This window comes from Lactuca sativa, chromosome 7 (genome assembly GCF_002870075.4).
Source record: "Lactuca sativa cultivar Salinas chromosome 7, Lsat_Salinas_v11, whole genome shotgun sequence".
Lineage (NCBI taxonomy): Eukaryota > Viridiplantae > Streptophyta > Magnoliopsida > Asterales > Asteraceae > Lactuca > Lactuca sativa.
In genome coordinates, this window is record NC_056629.2 from 110,315,625 (window position 1) to 110,339,252 (window position 23,628).

The window sequence follows — 23,628 nt, forward strand, 5'->3', positions numbered from 1 at the left end:
TACTCTGTTCATATGGGTTCAGACAAGATATATCAGGACCTAAAGAAGCTCTGTTGGTGGCGAAACATGAAAGACGAAATAGCTACTTTTGTGGGCAAGTGTCTAACTTGTGCCAAGGTTAAAGTAGAAAATCAAAAGCCCTCAGGTTTACTTCAACAGCCAGAAATACCCGAGTGGAAGTGGGAGCTGATTACAATGGATTTCATATACAAGATACCCAGAACAACGGGTGGTCATCATACTATTTGGGTTATTGTCGATAGATTAACCAAATCTGTCCACTTCCTGCCAATAAAAGAAACAGATACAATAGAGAAGTTAACAAGGACGTACATAAAAGAGATAGTACGGTTGCATGTTGTGCCAATAGCTATTATCTCTGACTGAGATAGTAGATTTACCTCACAATTTTGGCAATCATTGCAAAAATCCTTGGGAACAAATCTTGACATGAGTACAGTGTACCATCCTCAGACAGATGGGCAAATCAAGAGAACAGTTCAAACGCTAGAAGACATGCTAAGGGCTTGTGTGATAGATTTCAGTAAAGCTTAGGATACCCATTTACCACTTGTTGAATTCTCCTACAACAACAACTATCACACTAGTATTAAAGTTGTACCCTTTGAAGCTCTCTATGGCTGTAAGTGTAGATCCCCTCTGTGCTGGGCTGAACTGGGCTGAACTGGGTGATACACAACTAGCAAAGAACCAAATCCCTGATAGTACTCTAATCGGTCCCGAGATTATTCGTGAAACTACATAGAAGATAGTCCCAATCCGAGAACGGTTGAAAGCTTCTCGAGATAGACAGAAGATTTTTGCGGATAAACAACGAAAACCTTTGGAATTCTAGGTTGGAGACCGCGTTCTATTGAAGGTCTCACCATGGAAAGGAATGATACATTTTGGTAAACATGTTTAACTTGTAATCCCCCCCTATAAAAACATTTAAAAGTATTTAAAAGGTTCATTCAGGGGTATGAACTCACCTGGTGTAAGTAGGTCCGACGAAAGTGTCGTTTGGGCGTTCGGTGTCACGCAAGGACTTGAGCACACAAAATGACCTATTTAACATACGATAACATATGTTCACATACAATTAGTATATTTAATACTAATTAAACAATTATACACGCTCAAAGGAGCGGAAAACACTTTTGGTTGAGTGTTTGGGGTCCCGGGTAGCGTTTAAGGGTGCTAAGGGTCTCCTATCAGTTGTGGAACTTTGCTAAACTCAAATATCAAGTGTGTGAATGGGTTTAAAGCATTAACATGGACCAACTTCGAGTTTACGGCCTAACTCAAGGGAGTTTACGGTCGTAAACTCCCAAGGTCATATTCTTGGGTGTTTTATGCTTCTAGCTTGCTCATTGATTTATTCTAAGCACTTTTCCCAAAAGGCATGAGTGGGTTTGAGGCCTCTAAGGGCATGTTCTATGAGTTTATGGCCAAGGGACCACTCCTAAAGGAGTTTACGGCCGTAAACTCTAATCCTTAGTTTTGGGAAGTTTAAAGCCCCTAATGCCTTTCTAGTGATTTCTAATGAAGTGTGATGCTATTTTGGAGGATTAAAACCAACATTTGAGTGGGTTTTGGGGAGTTTACGGCCTAGATAATTGCTTGGGCCGTAGACTCCAAGTCATCCCTCAATTCCTTGTGTTTAAGCCCTTAAATCCCCTCCTAGTATTTTATGGTAAGTGTATAAGGCCATTTGGGGGACAAAACAATTATTTTGGGCATGTTTAAGGGTGTTTACGGCCTTGACCCTTTTCTGGCCATAAACTCCCTTTAATAAATCATTATGGAGTGTTTCAAGGGTCTAAACTCAAGAGGATAAGTTCCTAAATTATGTATGAAGCCCTAGGATGAGTTTGGAGTGCATTTGGGGCCATGACTTGTGGAGTTTACGGCCTAAGCATGTGCTTGGGCCGTAAACTCTTCTTTGAGTTCTAAATCCATGCATTTTAGTGTTTAAACACCCCTAGGCTATATCCCCTAATTATTTCCAAGCTTATGGTCAAGTTTAAAGGCATGATTGGCACCATTTTAGGGGTTTACGGCCCTAGAATGTTCCTGGGCCGTAAACTCCTTATCCTATGCCTTCTTGGATGGTTTTTGGGCTATAAACATAAATCCATACGTTTAGAATAAGCTAGGGTAAGCGGACTTACAATTTGGAAGCGTTTGGTTGTGGATTCGGGGCGAAAACGGGTCTAGAGAGAGAGTATAGAGAGAGAGTGTAAAAAGTCTCCAATGGACTCCACTCAACCTTATATATAGGGTTTTGAGTCGGGGCTCAGTGGTATTTTACCCAATACTGCCGTTAAACGAGGCTTTTGGTCGCACCCGATTTAGTGGCTGTAACTATAAAACTTGACATTTTCCAATTTAATGGAAATGTGTGTCATGTGTTTTTATTCCCTTATATCACGACTTAACGGCATATACATTATAAACAAATGGGATGTTTATTAAATTGATGCCCTCTAACTAACGGAACTTTTATACAGTGGAATATTCTGTTAACGGTAACGGGAAAAATGTAACGGGAACACTTGGGTTGTCACATCATCCCCCCGTTAGAGGGAATTTCGTCCCGAAATTCAGTTCTAGGCAAGAAAGTAGGTATGAATGGCCAAGCAGAGGTAAGGGAATGCTTTCTATACGGTTGTCCTCGCATTCCCAAGTGAACCCTAGTCTGTGTTTTTCATTCCAACAGACCTCCACGTACGGGATGTGGATTCCGTCTATTGTAGCTAGTGGGTTTCCAACTGTTGTATCTATGAGGTTAGAGTTTTCCATGGATTCTATCGAGATGAGTGGGGTACGAAGAGTGATGTCGGATAATCGCATATCAAGTCTAAGACGTGGACCGATCGAGTGTGAGCCTTGTGGCATATCTGAAAGTAGTAGCAGTCTGAATAGGGTTGGACCAAATCTCCATGAGGATCCTCGGATGGTCCTACGCTCTCGGAAGGGTAGAGCCTTTCAGTACTTAGAACATAGTGTACTTCTATGGCAAGATCATCACTGGCGTGATCACCATTTCGAAGTTCCTATCGTTCTTACTTGTACTGTGTGCGTGTGGTCCTTCAGGTTGGTTCGTAGAATGCTCGAGTGGTCTTTGGTTTCGCGTTTCCTGTCAAAGGGCTGATAGAGACTTTCTAGATCATCGAGTGGGTTGCATGACTACGATCATTGGTTTGCCTTAGAGTGTCTATCCCAAGCTTGTGCAAAATGGACCTGCACCAACGACGCTTGAGATACGGAAACCCTGAGGATTGGGGAGACAGGGCTTCACCAGACGAGTGTTGGACTACCTCGGGAAGTGGTTCTACTATCTCTGCGTGAGATAGTATTCGTGGATCACCTAATAGTCCAAGGGATCTCTAAGACTGTGGTTTATTCTAGCGTGGAAAGTGTATGTTCCTGCATAACCCTTCGACTAACGCCAGAGCTGGCGTCAAGCTTATGATCTCATCGGGATCCAGTTCATGAGATTTAACACAACTACTTTCACACTTAACCAAATATTCTTGGCTGCGAAGGTTATCCTGTGGTTCTCGGTATCCTAGTGTTCACTTCAGAGAATCTCTTTCATCGTCCACAGGGCGACGACGATTTCCTCCATGCAAGAGGGTGGAGGATGATAGGCACTACCTGTCTATAATAGGGTGGGCAAGGTGCCTGAGTAGTTAGAGCATCAACTGCAACTACTCTACCGAAGGTTCTGAGTTTTCTCGATCTAGGTCAAATCTAGTGGGTATATGGTTTCATCACTCGGAATTTTACTAGTTCAACCCGCAGTGATTCTCTTGACTCCGACTCCTATGTTATGGAATAGGGTGAAAGTGTTTTGCGAAGAGCTCCGTGGTAGAGTTCATGCTCGGCATAACCGCCAATACTTGATGTAGGCCAGCGTATCCCTGGTTATGGTGGTCAGCCTCATAAGTGTTATTTTCTGGATTCACGAACCTATTGTGCGAGATGCGAAGGGTCTTTCAGGGGATTCTAAGGGGTGTGCCTCGAATGGTTGTCGTCTAGTGAAGTTTCTACAGTGTCCTTTGCTTCGGTGTTTATCTGACTACGAGGGGTCGGTCAACAGTGTATGGTACCCTCCCTTGGGTACTTCGGAAGGTTTGAGATAAGAGGGACGATCGACGGATCGTATTAAGTTTGATTATTTCTGTTAGGTTTAGGTTCGGGAGAACCTTTATTTGCCGACAAGGCTTCGGAGAAAGTTCTTTTTGAACAGCACTTAAGGATACACACACGGTTGCACGAAGTCAAACCATGATCAATAGAGTCGTCGAAGTTGGCACGCTCCAACATGATGTAAAGTGAAGATCGATAGATTCATGTGCCAAACAGGCACACTAGTTCTAGGCGTCTCGGGTTTCGTCCTATGTATCGCTACCGCAGATACTTGGACCGATAGAGTCGACGCGGAACTATAGAGAGCTCTAAGTGTTTTCCGAATAGAGTATCTTTTCATGAACGAATTCTCCCAAGGCATTTCTATAATCGCCTCACATATACTAGTCATGTATATTTAAGGTGGGGAGGACTGTTGACTGAGCGACCCCGCCCTAAATCCACAACCCAACGAGGAACAGGAAATGAGGCGGCATTCGCTCACTCTAGGTCTGTCCATCTTAGATATACATGGCCGTAACGTATATGCTTAGTCATTATAGTCTTACCTAATGGATTTTAAATTTTTATAACAGTGCTGCGACTTTCGCCTTACAGGGAAGAATTTACATTGAATTAGTCTTTTAATGTTCTTAGTTTAGTTATCCGAGATCGAGAGACGTACCAAAATCTAATGAGTTCCTTGCCGCTTCTCCCTAAGCAATAGTGTCAGGCTCCTTCTGTATCTTTGTCTTTCTCTTCGGTTGGGCAGTCCTTCTTGAAGTGTCCCATTTTACCACATAGGTGGCAAACTGTACGGGTCGCCACATTGGTGGTTGATGTAATGAACTCAACCGAGGTTCTGCAGACGTGAGCAGTATGCCCCAGCATGTGGCACCTAGCACAATAGAGTTCCCGACAGGCACCATGATGATGGTACCTGCACTTGCTGCAGTGGGGAAGCTCTCCTAGGTATGGTCTTCTTGAGGTCGGGAGGGAAGGATTGACAGGGGTATAGACTGCCTCAGCTCGTTTCCCTTCGGAAGGTCCTTGAGCCAAGGTACTTCCCTCCTCTAACTTGAGTTTTCTCTTTAGTGGGTTCAATGGAGGTTCTTGGGTGGCTGAGTGTGGAAGTGTTGATTGTTGCTGTCCATCGTCAGGATTGGAAATCCCGACAGGGCCCTTGCTAACATTGGCGGTGTTAGCATTTAGGTGAGCCATGACAGCTCCTACGGCTGCTGAGACTGCAGCTTGGAACGTAGCTTCATCGAATACGAGAGTGGGTTTCTTGCTTGTGGATTGGTTACGCTTCTTCGGTGGCATGGTTTTCCTACACGGAAAGGAATAAAAGGTAATGAGAGGCGATGGTTAACCCTGGACATTTATGTCCTTAACGTATTAGGCATAATTTTTCCCGTGCCTCGGATGTTGGTTGTCTGAGTGTCGACCTACATCCCTATGATGTAGTCCTGGTAATCGAAGTGAGTGTATGAGTATCAGAAAAAGGCCATAAGATGCGAGTCGTTCCTACTAAGTTACCTTTTATACTGGGAAAGGTGTCACTCTCCGGCCTGGAGAGATTTGAGAACGGTTCGGAACAAAACTGCTGAAAGAGAGGCTCATGAAAGCTCTTGGCTAAGCACTCCCAATAGGGTGCGGGGATCCGCTCTAATCGTGTGTCTGGCAACGGGAAACGACGATTTACCTAACACATAGCGTGAGTAATGTAACCACTAACTCACTAAATTGTATTATTTTATGGGTGTATTAGCGTGCCGAACACGAGGAAAAGACAATTCCCGGGTTCCATGTACTGGCTCCCTCGGTCTTCCTCATGTCTTTGACTGGCATCGGCGTTGGTTTCCTTTGGGTAGTTTCCTAGGGTTCTCTTCTCGTATGGACATATTGAATTTCTACTCCGCCTTTCTTCTGATTCCAACTCTAGGTGTTATCACTTCATGATGGATGACTGGAAATCTCCGAAGTTTAGGCGAATCTCTCACCACTGTCCCTAAAAGAATATGGGCACTTGGTGCATTCAATAGTCTCGACCCAGTTCATTTATTTCCGAACAGGAAATCTTCTCAATAAACTTCTTCGGGGTCGAAATCAACTCTTCTGTCAAGCTCTGAAGTGGGTAGGGTTGCCTACAGGGTTCGCGCGAGAATGGAAATGTCTAAAGAATCCTAAGAGATTATTAACATTTCACTGTATGATCCATATCGAGTCCTGCTACGATTACACAGGGTATACAAATCATATATAACTTAGATCTGATAGGCCTTCGAATATGTGATACTACTCTAGAACCACATCCCAACGAGGAAAAGGAAATAGAGCGAAACCACACATTCTTAGCCTATGAGGTCCTTATTATATATAACCTTGGGAGTACACCCTCTATAGTCGTAGGTATATCAATAAGGATCTTTTTAGTTATTCACGCAAGGTAGTTTATGCATCCTAAAATACCCATATGGTATTTTAAATTCTTGTTTGTGTCTTATCTTCTGAATTTCATTCTGGGATTAGTGTGAATCTTTTAGCGTTCTAAAATACTCCTATATTATTTTAACTTTATGTTTGGCTCTAGCAATCCTAGTTGGTAAGTCTCAGACCTGTTGTACACCACTATCACTCCCAAGCACACGTTCATCGCATCTCGGATAAATGTAGTTGATCAAGTTACATTTATCCCAGCTTACGATTACATAACTGCCCAGGTTTGACTGTAGTGCTCAACATCCGAAGACTTTCATTATTGTCCTTGTGATACTTTTGTTCAAGTGTTTAGATTCTGGATGTTATTATACTCTGGTAAAATATGGTTATATTTTAAAGTATAATTCTTGATCAGAGTGTTTTATCCCATTGCATTTATAGGCTGTATATCTTTTATGAATTGATATACTTAGCTCACTATAAACAATGCACTGATACCAATCTGTCACACCCCAAAACTGGAACGGCGGAAACGTTCTGGGGTGGATGACGTCATGTCAAGTATCACAACACAAGCATATAGTAATCAAAGTACAACAAAACATTGCATTAACAGTAATAATTTTACATGGTTACATTACATAGTATCAAAGTAATACAAGCAAAATATATAAATTGTAGCAAGGTACTTAAGCCATCTTCATCAGCAGCTCCGGGGATGTACCTGTCTAATTGTTGACCTGAGATTACAAGTTATTTGAAAAGCGAGTATCAGCATTTTTACAAATGCTGGTAAGTTCATAAGTATTTAGTGTCATTTAGCCAAATAACTTTAATAAGTAGTTGCTTAAGTGTTTTAAGTGCATCAGTGTTCTTTCCAGAAAATCCTATATTTTCTTTAAATAGAGCAGCCTTCTACCAAGACTGTTCAGTGTCAAGTGGTAAGAGTAGTTTTCCCTTAATGGCTATTATTATCAAAATACTGAATTTGATTATTAAAGAAAGCGAGAGGCATCAGGGAATAACATATGCCTCAGCAGTGAGGACTGCTGACTAAGGCGAAGAATCATAGACCCAAGAGAGTATTGAACTAACGACATGCCTGGTTCAGTCTAACGAAGGGGAGACACAGACCCCAGAAGGTACCAAATGAAAGGTACAACTGGTAAAGTCTAGAACAGTAAATATAGACCGAAGACGATACCAAATGAAAGGTACATCTCGCACGGTCAAAAAAAAGACTACAGACCCCAGACAATATCAAGAGGAAAGATACGTCTAGCAAGGTCAAAACAGAGACTACAGACCCCCGACAGTATCAAACGAAAGATACGTCTAGCAAGGTCAAAACAAAGACTACAGACCCTAGACAGTATCAAATGAAAGATACGTCTAGCAGGGTCAAAACAGTGTGACTCTGAAAAGTGACATCAGCATACAGTGTAAATTGCTGACGAAAATATTGTTACCTTAAAGCCATGAATTATAAGGCAACCTAGGATACTCGTAACCATACTGACTAGAATTCCAGACGCCCTACAAGCATCTACATAATGTGACATTTGTCACCCCTTGGCTTGGTGGGCCATGGACTGTAGCTAGCAGTCAGGGTGCAGGGTTGTCAATCCCGTATAGGCCTATACACACAATGTCCGCTCTCCCTACAGGAGACTCTGGTTACCAACTAGACGACGGAGAAGGCCGCGTCCCGAAGATGCATCCCAAATAGAGGATAGTGTGTTTCTAGAGGGGAGTGGGTTTCTAATGAAAGTGATATACTAGAGGTAGAGACTTCCAAACAGTGGGTAGTGTGTTTCTAAAGTAAACATAGACTAGAGGTAGAGACTCTTAACTGACTCAACTAGAGAACTTCCTGTATGTCCATACTCATATACATAGTATATAACCAATGAACCAAACGACCTTCGGACGGCTGCCCGATCCCACCAGACCACATCTCAACGAAGAAAAGGAAATAGGGTGGACGAGTCTTCCTAAGTCTTTCAATCGTTACTTATATGTATCTATATAAGCACGGACATACATCTATCTACGGATGAGTGTGAATCAAGTAGAAGCGATCCTTGTGAAGTAGTAGCGTCTAACAAGTGAAGTAAAAGCGGTCGCAAGTGAAGTAGAAGTGTCGAATAAGTATACGCGTATCACGAAACAGTGACGTCAATAATTGAAATGAGGGCGTATCAAGTATAAGTGAAGTAGAGTCGATATCTAGTATAACTGAAGTAGAGTCGATATCAAGTATAAGTGAAGTAGAATTGTATTCCTAAGTAAGAGGATGAATAAGTATAAGTGTCCATCAGGTATAAGCGTCTACCAGTACAAGTGGAAGCGCTACCGAGTAGGAATATGAAATAAGTATAAGCGAAGCGGCAGTAATTAACAAGTAAAAATATACGTCGAAAAAGGGAACTTTTTGGCGAAAAGCCTTTATGAACAGGAAATTTCACACATTGTATTCTCTTGTAAAATATGTTTGAAATCTTGGAAAATCTTTCACAAACCAGTTTAGAATGAATTTAGTTTAAAAAAAGTATAAGTAAGAGTTTTAAAACAATTGAAAAGCGTTATAGCGTCCTACTCGGTAAAAAACAGTGTACAGTGGTAAAATCTTGTGCATACGGGTTATCAATCACATGTGATTGATATGATAACTGGCATGTTTAACTTGTAATCCCCCCTATAAAAACATTTAAAAGTATTTAAAAGGTTCATTCAGGGGTATGAACTCACCAGGTGTAAGTAGGTCCGACGAAAGTGTCGTTTGGGCGTTCGGTGTCACGCAAGGACTTGAACACACAAAATGACCTATTTAACATCTGATAACATATGTTCACATACAATTAGTATATTTAATACTAATTAAACAATTATACACGCTCAAAGGAGCGGAAAACACTTTTGGTTGAGTGTTTGGGGTCCCGGGTAGCGTTTAAGGGTGCTAAGGGTCTCCTATCAGTTGTGGAACTTTGCTAAACTCAAATATCAAGTGTGTGAATGGGTTTAAAGCATTAACATGGACCAACTTGGAGTTTACGGCCTAACTCAAGGGAGTTTACGGCCGTGAACTCCCAAGGTCATATTCTTAGGTGTTTTATGCTTCTAGCTTGCTCATTGATTTATTCTAAGCACTTTTCCCAAAAGGCATGAGTGGGTTTAAACACCCCTAGGCTATATCCCCTAATTATTTCCAAGCTTATGGTCAAGTTTAAAGGCATGATTGGCACCATTTTAGTGGTTTACGGCCCTAGAATGTTCCTGGGCCGTAACTCCTTATCCTATGCCTTATTGGATGGTTTTTGGGCTATAAACATAAATCCATACGTTTAGAATAAGCTAGGGTAAGCGGACTTACAATTTGGAAGCGTTTGGTTGCGGATTTGGGGTGAAAACGGGTCTAGAGAGAGAGTATAGAGAGAGAGTGTAAAAAGTCTCCAAGGGACTCCACTCAACCTTATATATAAGGTTTTAAGTCGGGGCTCAGTGGTATTTTACCCGATACTGCCGTTAAACGAGGCTTTTGGTCGCACCCAATTTAGTGGCCGTAACTATAAAACTTGACATTTTCCAATTTAATGGAAATGTGTGTCATGTGTTTTTATTCCCTTATATCACGACTTAACGGCATATACATTATAAACAAATGGGATGTTTATTAAATTGATGCCCTCTTACTAACGGAACTTTTATACAGTGGAACATTCCGTTAACGGTAACGGGGAAAATGTAACGAGAACTCTTGGGTTGTCACATAGAGTCAAACTTTTGACTTTAACATCCTTAGGTAAATTTGGCAGCTTCGCAACCAATGCCCCTTCTTTTGGCAATATAAACATATGGACCCTTTGATGATGGTACACGGGACTATCACAGACTTAGATTTTCTCTTTACCATTTGGTCAACCCAGTTGACTATGGCCAATCCCTTTCCTTGGGAAGAGAATGCTTTTCTGGATTTCCTGTGTCACTATTGTCAATGTCCATCAAGTTTTAAGAAAGTTGATCTTAACAAATAGATAAGATCATTAATGGTCTTGTCATAGTCTGTTTCATAGATGTCCCAAAGGAACTCACTATGTGACTTAGAAAGTGATTGAACCACAAACTTTCTCAAGACTTTGACACCCAACTCTCCCGGCTTGTCAATATGTGACTACATCTCCAAGATGTGACCACACCTAGACCTTGCCTTGCCAATTGGGCTTGAGCGACCTTAAACTTTTCAAGAACTTGTGGGTTGGGGAGAATAATCGGAGCAGGTGAAAGAAGTATGATATCCATAGGACATCATCTTCAATAGGAAAGCTTGTTTCAAGAGATTTGGGAAGATCATAAATGTCTAAACCAGACATGTTTTGGGATATATTCAAGATAGTTGATCTTAAAGTCCTTAATATGACACCCAATATGAAATATTAAGGCTAGGTCCCAACAAACTATTTTATAACTGAGAAGAGGTATGTCGTAATCCAAGCTATAAAATATTTGAAGGTAGGTGAATGACGATTCACCAATTTCCACCAAGATAAACGAAATGTATTATTAGGTTTTAATTGGTTTTTGAAACTCCTAGATCTTTGAGATTCATTGAACTGTTCAATGGCATGTTTCAATCTCGAGTGTCCCCTTCAGGTTTTGTGACTGGGATGCCGAGGATCACAAAACAAGGTGTGAAGTAACCATGCAAATTACTTGGTACCCTTAAGTGTTTACCCCTCAATCGATGTGCCGGTTAACCACACACGCCCCATCGATACTATGATAAATATTAAGTTACCCTTTGCCTACCTTGTTAAATACGAGTTAGTGTGCCGGTTAACCACACACGCTCCACTAACCGACTTAAACAAAGTGCAAAGTGTAATTTCATGGATTAGCACCTTATTCACATTTTCCTAAGTAACTAAGATTGGGTATTTATAAGAGTTTAGTTACTTAGTATTTATCATTAATACTTTTAATGAAGGGAGAATTATAGTCCTGTCAAACCCGTTCGGCTAACGACCCTCCACCGGTCAAGCAAGCGGTGGGTGAGAGTGGACACCCCTTAAGTTGTCATTTTATAGGCAACAACCTTATACCCACCTTATAGACCGGCTTCATGAATGAGGCGTACTAACGGTAAGACTGACTTTACTCTTATACATATATATTATTAACTTATAATATTATAAAGTATAAGGGTTGAATTTTAACTTTTAAAATTCTAAGGGCTAACTTGGAATTAAAGTATTCATAGATGAAAACTTTTCAAATTCCAAAACGTGAGGGCAAGTTTTGAAACTATTCAAAACTAAGTAATTCCATAACTTATGTGTTTAAAGTAGTTTTAATCCAAAAACTCTGCAAGTTCCATAACTTGAGGACAAGTTATGGAAGACTTTAAACTAATAAACGAATTAACTTTTATTTATTTTATAACTTATGGAATTAATTAAGGTTACATATATTATTACTTAATGAAGTGACTCTTGAACCTCCATAACTTAAGGACAAGACTCTTCATCTTTTGTAACCATTGCCAACTTTTATGAGTTTTATGAAACTTAAATGTGACTTTTCATATAACATGAGGACAAGTTACAAAAACACATTTTATAATCAACTCTTAGATTAATTTGGATTGAAAACACATAATCAATTAACTTTTCTATTAATCTAAGCAACTCATAAGAACAAGATAATTCAAATCACACTTTTTCATGTAATTAGCCTAATCACTAAACTAATTCAAAACATGAATCTATTGACAATTATCTTTGAAATTGGATTAACATGAGCATTACCACATCAAAAACAAGTTTATATGTTCAAAAACAACTTAGGGTAATGTTCCTAGTCCATTTCTAGCGGAAAAAGTCGAATATATGTTGTCTGGGGCTTCTACTCGTCGAGTGCATGAACCTACTCGGCGAGTAGGATGATTTTACTCATGGACTCGGCGAGTTCATCAGTGGACTCGGCGAGTCCAGTGCCCAGAAAGCTAGAAAATCGAGTTTTTCAGCAAGTTGCATCAAGTATAATAGAAAACAAGCCTAGGCTCTGATACCACTGTTGGGTTATGAGCATTCTAACACTCCTAAGTGTACATGCAACCCTAAATACCTTGGATCTATGCTTTCTCTATTATACATGCAAATAAGAACATCCAAGGTATTATCCTAATCTAGCATACAAAACAATGACTATAGCAAGATAGAATACATACCTCTTTGGTGTAGAAAGTCTTCATGAAGCTTGAGTGCCTAGTGCCCCAAATGTGACACCTCAAATGGTTCACACAACACCAAATACAAATGGAATGACTTGAGAGAATTCTACACTTCATGAAAATCGGCTAGCCCTTTATTTTCTCACTCTAGTATGATACTAGTGGCTGATTTTGTCAAGAATAAGATCTTTATATAGTGTTACAATTAGGGTAAACCCTAATTGTCATGACTTTCCATTTCCTTGGATCCATGGGTTCAAATACACCATGGAGCATCCATGGACCATCCTATGGGTTTTAGCCCAACTTGATTATCCATGGAGCATTAGCCCACTATATAGGTATGGATGATTTACACAATCAACCCATATATTTAATTAGTCTTCTTTTGATCACTTAATTAATCCTAGATTAATTCTTGATCAATACTAATTAAATAATCTTATTATTCTTATTATTAATATACTAGAACTTATAATATATTAATAACCATAAGTGTCTTATTTCTCTCATTATAGTCTATCCAAATGCATGATGCCATGCAACCCAAATGGACCATGCCGGGTCGGGTCAAGTCTTACCAATTATAGTTATGGACTTCGACATTAATCCAACATTAGTTACTTTAGGAAAATGTGAAATTGATGCTAGCCCATGAAATTACACTTTGCACCTTGCTAAGTCGTTAGTGGAGCATGTGTGGTTAACCGGAACACTAACTTGGACTAACAAGGGTGGCAACGGATTGATTAAGGTTTATCATAGATCGGGGGAGAGTGTGTGCTTAACCGGCACATCGATTATGTGATAAAATTAAGAGTACCAAGTTAATTTGCATGGTTATTCACACCTTATTTGTGATCCTTGGTATCCCAGTCACAAACTTGAAGGGCATAATCGAGATTTAAACATGTCATTGAATTTTTCAATGATTCTCAAAAGATCTAGGAGTTTCAATCCAATTAAAACTTAATAATTTGTTTCGTTTTTCAGGATGGAAATTGGTAAATCGTTATTTACCTACCTTCAAATATTTTGTAGCTTGGATTACGACATCCCTCTTCCAAGTTATAAAATATTGTGTTGGGTCATAGCCTTAATATTTTATTTGGATGTATTATTAAGGACTCTTTATCTAATTTGAACTTGTCTTTCTTCCATTTTAGATGTCTTCCAACAATGCTTCTGGCTCAAGCCCTACTGGCTCCTTTTCTCTCATGAATCTTTGTGGGAGTGTCATCTTTAATGGGACTAATTTCAATGATTGGATTAGGAACATAAGGATGGTCACTCGTTATAAGGACAAAGAGTATGTCCTTGATAAGGAGCTAAAGGTTATTGATGAGTCTTCTGCTACTCCAGATGAGATTGCTGAGTACACTAGCCATGAGAAAGATGCCACTAAGGTGTCTTGTATTATGTTGGCTACCATGACAGCGGAACACTAGAAATCCTACGAAGATTTCTACCCTTATGAGATGCACCAGGACCTGATGGAAAGATACCATCAGAGTGCTCGTCAGGAAAGTATGAAATCATCACCTCCATGATAACAACCAAAATGAAGGATGGAGAGTCCATCACGGGCCACCTGCAGAAAATGCAAAGATTTGTGGACCGTTTGCTAAAGTTAAATGTGAAATTTGATGAGGAGTTAGCAATATATATTATTCTACACTCCCTACCCTCCTGTTATAATCAGTTCCGCATGACCTATCAAATGAACAAGGAGGAATTCACACTTAGCAAACTTCAAGGACTTTTGAGGACTACTGACAGTAGTCTCAAAGGTAAGAATGTTGTTACCACTCCTACCACTGCTCATGTTCTGGGAATCGGGCAAGGAAAATGGAAAAAGAGGAAGACCCCTTCGAAGGGTACTAAGGGAAAGTCACATGATGGATCCTCCTCGAATGGTACCAAAGGGGGTTCTGTACACCCTCTTCCAAACTGAAGGATGCAAAATGCTTCTACTGTTAGGAAAAAGGGCACTGGAAGCGAAGCTACCCCATGTACTTGCAGGATGTTAAGGATGGGAAGGTGAAACCCACCCATGCATGTATTTACACTATATTGTCTAATAATTCACCACATACCAATTCTTGGGTCCTTCGTACAAGGTGTGGAATTCACATTTGTTCTGATTTGCTGGGCCTAAAAAGAAGTAAGAATGTGGAGCATGGGAAGATAAACTTCATCATGGGGAATAGGAAAGCTTCACCTGTCACCAAGATTGGAGTTTATTCTTTATTGCTTAGTAGTGGGTTAATATTAGATTTGAATAAATGTTGTTACTCGTCTAAAATGGCGAGAAATATTACTTCCTTTCATGGTTTGTACAAACAAGGATTTACTTTTTCATTTGATAATGAATGTGGTGGTATTAATGCTTTTTATAATGGTGTTTTTTATAATGGTGTTTGTACAAACAAGGATTTACTTTTTCATTTGAATGTCTTATTAAGGACTCTTTATCTAATTTGAACTTGTCTTTCTTCCTTTTTAGATGTCTTCCAACAATGCTTCTGGTTCAAGCCCTACTGGCTCATTTTCTCTCATGAATCTTTGTGGGAGTGTCATCTTTAATGGGACTAATTTCAATGATTGGATTAGGAACATAAGGATGGTCACTCGTTATAAGGACAAAGAGTATGTCCTTGATAAGGAGCTAAAGGTTATTGATGAGTCTTCTGCTACTCCAGATGAGATTGCTGAGTACACTAGCCATGAGAAAGATGCCACTAAGGTGTCTTGTATTATGTTGGCTACCATGACAGCGGAACACTAGAAATCCTATGAAGATTTCTACCCTTATGAGATGCACCAGGACCTGATGGAAAGATACCATCAGAGTGCTCGTCAGGAAAGTATGAAATCATCACCTCCATGATAACAACCAAAATGAAGGATGGAGAGTCCATCACGGGCCACCTGCAGAAAATGCAAACATTTGTGGACCGTTTGCTAAAGTTAAATGTGAAATTTGATGAGGAGTTAGCAATATATATTATTCAACACTCCCTACCCTCCTGTTATAATCAGTTCCGCATGACCTATCAAATGAACAAGGAGGAATTCACACTTAGCAAACTTCAAGGACTTTTGAGGACTACTGACAGTAGTCTCAAAAGTAAGAATGTTGTTACCACTCCTACCACTGCTCATGTTCTGGGAATCGGGCAAGGTAAGTGGAAAAAGAGGAAGACCCCTTCGAAGGGTACTAAGGGAAAGTCACATGATGGATCCTCCTCGAATGGGACCAAAGGGCGTTCTGTACACCCTCTTCCAAACCGAAGGATGCAAAATGCTTCTACTGTTAGGAAAAAGGGCACTGGAAGCGAAGCTACCCCATGTACTTGTAGGATGTTAAGGATGGGAAGGTGAAACCCACCCATGCATGTATTTACACTATATTGTCTAATAATTCACCACATACCAATTCTTGGGTCCTTCGTACAAGGTGTGGAATTCACATTTGTTCTGATTTGCTGGGCCTAAAAAGAAGTAAGAATGTGGAGCATGGGAAGATAAACTTCATCATGGGGAATAGGAAAGCTTCACCTGTCACCAAGATTGGAGTTTATTCTTTATTGCTTAGTAGTGGGTTAATATTAGATTTGAATAAATGTTGTTACTCGTCTAAAATGGCGAGAAATATTACTTCCTTTCATGGTTTGTACAAACAAGGATTTACTTTTTCATTTGATAATGAATGTGGTGGTATTAATGCTTTTTATAATGGTGTTTTTTATAATGGTGTTTGTACAAACAAGGATTTACTTTTTCATTTGGATGTCTTATTAAGGACTCTTTATCTAATTTGAACTTGTCTTTCTTCCTTTTTAGATGTCTTCCAACAATGCTTCTGGCTCAAGCCCTACTGGCTCCTTTTCTCTCATGAATCTTTGTGGGAGTGTCATCTTTAATGGGACTAATTTCAATGATTGGATTAGGAACATAAGGATGGTCACTCGTTATAAGGACAAAGAGTATGTCCTTGATAAGGAGCTAAAGGTTATTGATGAGTCTTCTGCTACTCCATATGAGATTGCTGAGTACACTAGCCATGAGAAAGATGCCACTAAGGTGTCTTGTATTATGTTGGCTACCATGACAGCGGAACACTAGAAATCCTATGAAGATTTCTACCCTTATGAGATGCACCAGGACCTGATGGAAAGATACCATCAGAGTGCTCGTCAGGAAAGTATGAAATCATCACCTCCATGTTAACAACCAAAATGAAGGATGGAGAGTCCATCACGGGCCACCTGCAGAAAATGCAAAGATTCGTGGACTGTTTGCTAAAGTTAAATGTGAAATTTGATGAGGATTTAGCAATATATATCATTCTACACTCCCTACCCTCCTGTTATAATCAGTTCCGCATGACCTATCAAATGAACAAGGAGGAAGTCACACTTAGCAAACTTCAAGGACTTTTGAGGACTACTGACAGTAGTCTCAAAGGTAAGAATGTTGTTACCACTCCTACCGCTGCTCATGTTCTGGGAATCGGGCAAGGTAAATGGAAAAAGAGGAAGACCCCTTCGAAGGGTACTAAGGGAAAGTCACATGATGGATCCTCCTCGAATGGGACCAAAGGGGGTTCTGTACACCCTCTTCCAAACCGAAGGATGCAAAATGCTTCTACTGTTAGGAAAAAGGGCACTGGAAGCAAAGCTACCCCATGTACTTGCAGGATGTTAAGGATGGGAAGGTGAAACCCACCCATGCATGTATTTACACTATATTGTCTAATAATTCACCACATACCAATTCTTGGGTCCTTCGTACAAGGTGTGGAATTCACATTTGTTCTGATTTGCTGGGCCTAAAAAGAAGTAAGAATGTGGAGCATGGGAAGATAAACTTGATCATGGGGAATAGGAAAGCTTCACCTGTCACCAAGATTGGAGTTTATTCTTTATTGCTTAGTAGTGGGTTAATATTAGATTTGAATAAATGTTGTTACTCGTCTAAAATGCCGAGAAATATTACTTCTTTTCATGGTTTGTACAAACAAGGATTTACTTTTTCATTTGATAATGAATGTGGTGGTATTAATGCTTTTTATAATGGTGTTTTTTATTTTAAAGCATTACCTTGTGATGGTGTTTTTTATTTTGATAATGAATGTATTGCCTATTGATTCTTCCACTAGTTTGGATAAGGCATCCTCGTGGCATTGTCATCTTGGACATGTTAACAAGAAGCACATAGGCCAACTCCAAAAGGCTGGAGTCTTTGAGTCATTTGACTTAAAGTCAAATGATAGTTGCGAATCTTGTTACTTGGAAAAATGACTAAGTCACCCTTCACTGGTACTTGTGCTAGGGGTGAAGGTTTGTTGGATCTCATACACACAGATGTTTGTGGACCCTTCAAAACCGCCGCTAGGGATGCTAACCACTTCTATGTGACGTTTACTACTGATTACATTAGATATGGCTATATCTACTTAATCAAGCATAAGTCAGAAACCTTTGAAAATTCAAAGAGTTTAAACAAGAAGTGGAGAATCAGTTGGGCAGGAAGATGAAGACGCTCCGATCCGATCAGGGTGGTGAGTATCTTAGTATCGAGTTCCTTGACTATCTTAAGGAATGTGGAATTGTTTCACAATTGACACCTCCTAGGACACCACAGCTGAATAGTGTGGATGAGAGGCACAATCGAACCTTGTTAGACATGGTTCGTTCCATGATGAGTCGAGCTTCGTTACCAATCTCATTTTGGGGGTATTCCTTACAGACTGCCACCCATATCCTTAATCTAGTCCCTACCAAGAAGGTTGCCAAAACACCTCACGAGATGTGGACTAGGAAAGTTCCCACTTTAGAGCACATAAAGATTTGGGGTTGCGAGGCTTTTGTGAGGTACGAGACTCACGACAAGCTCGTACCTCGAAGCGAGCGGTGTATTTTCAATGGCTACCCACATAAATCCTTTGGTTATCTCTTCTACAGACCGAGTGACAATGTTATCTTCGTGGCGAGGAGAGGAGTCTTTCGTGAGAGAGAATTCATAAGCCAAGGAAATAGTAGGAGGCAAATTGACCTTGAAGAACTTCAAGCATCAAGCGGTGAAGGAACCTCAAACACTAGCAATAAACTTGAGGAGGAAACTCCCGTTGAGCCGATTGATGAGTCTGTACCTCTATGGCGTTCCACAAGAGTTAGGAGCATGCCTGATTTTTATTATGGTTTCCATATTATTGTAGAAGGTGATGGAATTATCAGTGATAGTACACTGATAAATTTGGATGAACCTAACAACTTCAAGGAAGCCTAGGCAGGCCCTGAGTCTACCAAATGGAAAGAGGCTATGGACAACGAAATTCAATCCATGTATGAGAATCAAGTTTGGAACTCGGTTGACAATGTACCGGGTCGTAAGACAGTCGGATGCAAACGAATCTTCAAGAAGAAGACCGACATGGATGGGAAGGTACATGATTATAAGGTGTGACTGGTTACGAAGGGCTTTACTCAAACTCCGGGAGTTGACTCTAATGAGACATTCTCACTTGTAGCGAAGATTAAGTTTATTAGGGTTATGCTAGCCATAGTTGCATTTCATGATTATGAAATATGGAAAATAGATGTCAAAATAGTTTTCTTTAATGGAAAGTTGGTTGAGGATGTTTACATGAGTCAGCCAGAGGATTTTGTTGATGCAAAGTACCCTAATAGAGTGTGTAAGCTTGAGAAATCCATCTATGGATTAAAATTGGTATCTCACAGATGGAATCTTTGTTTCAATGAGAAAGTCAAAGAGTTTGGCTTTTCAAGGAGCGAGGATCAATCCTAGTGGGAGTATAGTTAGCTTTTTAGTATTGTATGTGGATGACATACTACTCATAGGAAATGACATCCCAAATCTGCAGAAGGTTAAGTCCTGGCTTGGGAAGTGTTTCGCTATGAAGGACCTTGGAGAAGCTGCCTATATCCTAGGGATAAGGATATTAAGAGCCAAGAGTAAGAGACTAATTGGACTTAGTCAAAGTACCTACTTGGATAAGGTGCTGAATAGGTTCAGCATGCAGGATTCCAAGAAAGGAGACTTACCAATCCAGAGCAGTGCTAAACTGAGTAAGACTTAGAGCCCAAGTACAGAGGTTGAGATAGCTGAGATGAGTTGAATACCATACGCTTCCGCTGTAGGCTCGATCATGTATGTTATTACTTGTACTCGTCCTGATGTGGCCTTTGATTTGAGCATGGTCAATAGATATCAACGGAATCCTGGCAAGGCTCACTAGACTACGGTGAATAATATTCTCAACTACCTGCGGAGGACTAAGGACTGGGTCCTTACCCTTGGTGGGAGTGATGACTTGAGAGTAGTAGGATATAGTGATGCTAGCTTTCAAACAGACAATGATAATTTCCGCTCTTAGTCGGGCTGGGTCTTTACTCTAAATGGAGGAGCAATTACATCGAAAAGTTCCAAGCAGGAGATAGTAGCTTATTCAACTTGCGAATCAAGGTACATGTCAACAAGCGAGGCGGCGAAGGAGGCAATATGGCTGAAGAACTTCATCAGGGACCTTGGAGTTGTACCAACTATAAAGGAGCCTATGGAGATTTTATGTGATAACAAGAGTGCAGTTCCCTTAGCCAAGGAACTAAGGGATCACAGCAAATCCAGGCACATCAACAGAAAATACCACTTCATCAGACATCGAATAGAAGAAGGAATCCTCATGGCAAAGAGGGTATCATTAGATGAGAACCCAGCAGATCCCCACACGAAGGGACTGAGCAGGGTTAAGCATTTACAGCATGCGAGGCGCATTGGGCTGAAGGATGATATTAGTTTTAGTAATTAGATAGCTTTCGAAACATGTAATAGTTCAAATGTAATTGACATTTGATGTTTAAATAAAAGGTGTTTTTATTTACTTGTATAGTATTGTCTTGTGTCGATCATTTACTATTGTTTCATTTTGCATGTTTTAACTTCAAGGATAATTATATTATTCAAACTATCCACAGTCAATCATACTTTGGAAGTAGGTATTGAAATAAGACTGTCATTAATTGGGTTTGTAGATTTGTCTGAATTGTATTAGACATAACAATTGTTGCTGCAACATTCATGAGTGCTCAAAAGTTCTGAGTATTGGATTCAACCCACGCTCACTTGTATCACTTCATGGAATTTATCTCGAGTGATCGTGAGACGGTAATATCATATAAGTCTTCAAACCAAGAAATATGAGTTGTTGACTATGAGTTGGTTGTACATTGATAGTACGAAAATGCATCAATAACTTGATATTATAAAACATGCTGTTGTGTACAATTTGATGATTAGTTAGTACAAGCATATGAGTCGAAGTTTATCTGTTCCTTTTATCCTTGAAGGATTAAAAACGATATCTTGGTCCCCTCGATGATTTTGTTTTGACTTATGTGACGGGCCCAGTTAGAATTGAATTGATGTGTTCGATTAAGTTCCACGTCAAACAAATCGGAAATCAGGAAACAAACTGCTAGACAATAAGTACGACGTTGTTCCATGTATTTGTCCGGCTGATATCTTGAGAACAAAGGATTATATGATCGCTTATCTAAACTGGCACAACTTAGTTCGATGAGACTTTTAAGAGCTACAATTCCTCGTCGGATCCTGAAGTCATACTTGCAACTATAGTTATTAGACTTATCCAAGTGCGAGACTGTTGGATAAGGTGTCTAAGTCCATAACTATCTTTGGTATGTACTTGACCCGATTTAGCATGGTCCATTTGGGTTGCATGGCATCGGAAAAATTTGGATAGACTTTTGTGAGAAGAAGATATTTATGATTTATAAATATATTATAAGCTCTAATATATTAATATGAAATCATATTATTTAATTAGTATTGATTAAGAATTAGTTTGGAATTAATTTTGTGATCAAAAGCGACTAATTAAATGAATGGGGATTGATTTGGTAAATCATTCATTCTTATATAGTGGGCTTGTGATCCATAATTCTTCATGTTGGGCTAAACCCATATGGTGACCCATGGATACTTCATGGAGGTTAAAACCCATGGATCATGAGGAATGTGGAATGTCATGAGTTACATGGTGTAACCCTAATGTGCACACTATATAAAGAAGCCTCATAGTAGAAAAATTAGCATCACATTTGGGGTGTTAGGCTCACAAAGTTTTACGGAATCGAAGCTACAAGAAAGGTAATTTTGTATTACATATACCCCATGATATGCTAGATAGGATGAAACCTTGGAACATTGAAAGTTTGCATGTATATTAGAGAAAACATAGATCCAAGGTTTGTATGGTTGCATGCACACCATAGGAGTGTTAGAATGCTCAAAACCCAACACAAAGTACATTGTTAATAGTGCATGTAAATTCTTTATTCATAAAAAAATCTAAATGTCCTTTTTAGTTCAAAACAAAATTTTCTCAGAATCCCAGTAAGATAATAAAAGGATGTGAAAAATCCCAAGAGTTTTTATCGTTTCCTTGATTTATTAAAATTGTTACAAGGAAATAAGGTCATAAATCATTTAAAATACTTTTTGAGGTCTATAAATCGTAGATATATTCGTAGATGACCCCTAAAGTAAATAATAGATTCTCATTGAGGTCTATAAAATACTTTAGTATGGTTTTGAATTTTCTTTTTGTTTAGTTCCAATAAATCATAAAACCAATTTAGGGAATGTGGAAAGATTATGTATGATTATTTGTAGATCCTACCTCATGTAAAATATTCTGAAAAATGTTTTCGGAATTTTTCATAATCGATTTCTATTTTTGCACTATTTTTGTATTTATAATGGACTAAAAATGGGAAAAATAGTTATGTTAATCCAAAATTCATGAAAATTTATCAGAAAACCTTATAATATATTCGGATGCTAAATAAAAATTTCGATGATTTTTCTCTTCTATATGCTAGTTTTCTTCTATTTTCATCAGATTAAATACACATAAATTCACAAAATCAGATTCTAATATATAAAAATCAGCTTTGGTATTTTTCCCATATTATGTACATTGTAAAGGAGGTTTACAAGAATATTGGTAAGTTACTTTAATTTTTTAATAATTATTCACCAATTAATGATTATTTGATAGAATAAAACAATGAAAAATAGCCAAACTAATTGAAAAAAATCTTTTATAATTTTCACAGCTTCAATATGTACAATAATAGTGTTACAAAAAAGCTTGGGTAATTTTGGAATTTTTTTTCTATTTTTCTCTATTTTTGTTAAAATAAATGCACAAAAATCATAAAATCAGGGTAAACTATTTAGAAATCTATTTTTATATTTTTCCCATATTACGTATGTTAAATAACAGTTTTACAAAAGGTTTGGGTAATTTTGGAAACTGTTTACTATTTTTCTCCTTTTTTGTTATAATAAATGCACATAAATCATAAAATTGGGTTAAACTATTTAGAAATCCATTTTTATACTTTTCCTAGCTTAAGTATGTTTAGTAACAGTGTTACAAAAAGTTTAGGTAATTTTGGAAACTGCTTTCTGTTTTTCTCCATTTTTGTTATAATAAATGATTAAAAATGATAAAATTGGGCTAAATTGTTTCTAAATGCATTTTTAAATTTTTACCTGCTTAACTATGTTTAAAAACAGTGGTATAAAAATTTTGGGTAGTTTTGTAAACGTTTTTCTATTTTTTTCTATTTTTGTTAAAATACGTGCACAAAAATCATAAAATCATGTTAAACTATTTAGAAATCTTTTTTTTATTTTTCTCAGTTTAAATATATGTAATAACAGTGTTATAAACAGTTTCAGAATTTTTTTTCATCTGAATGATA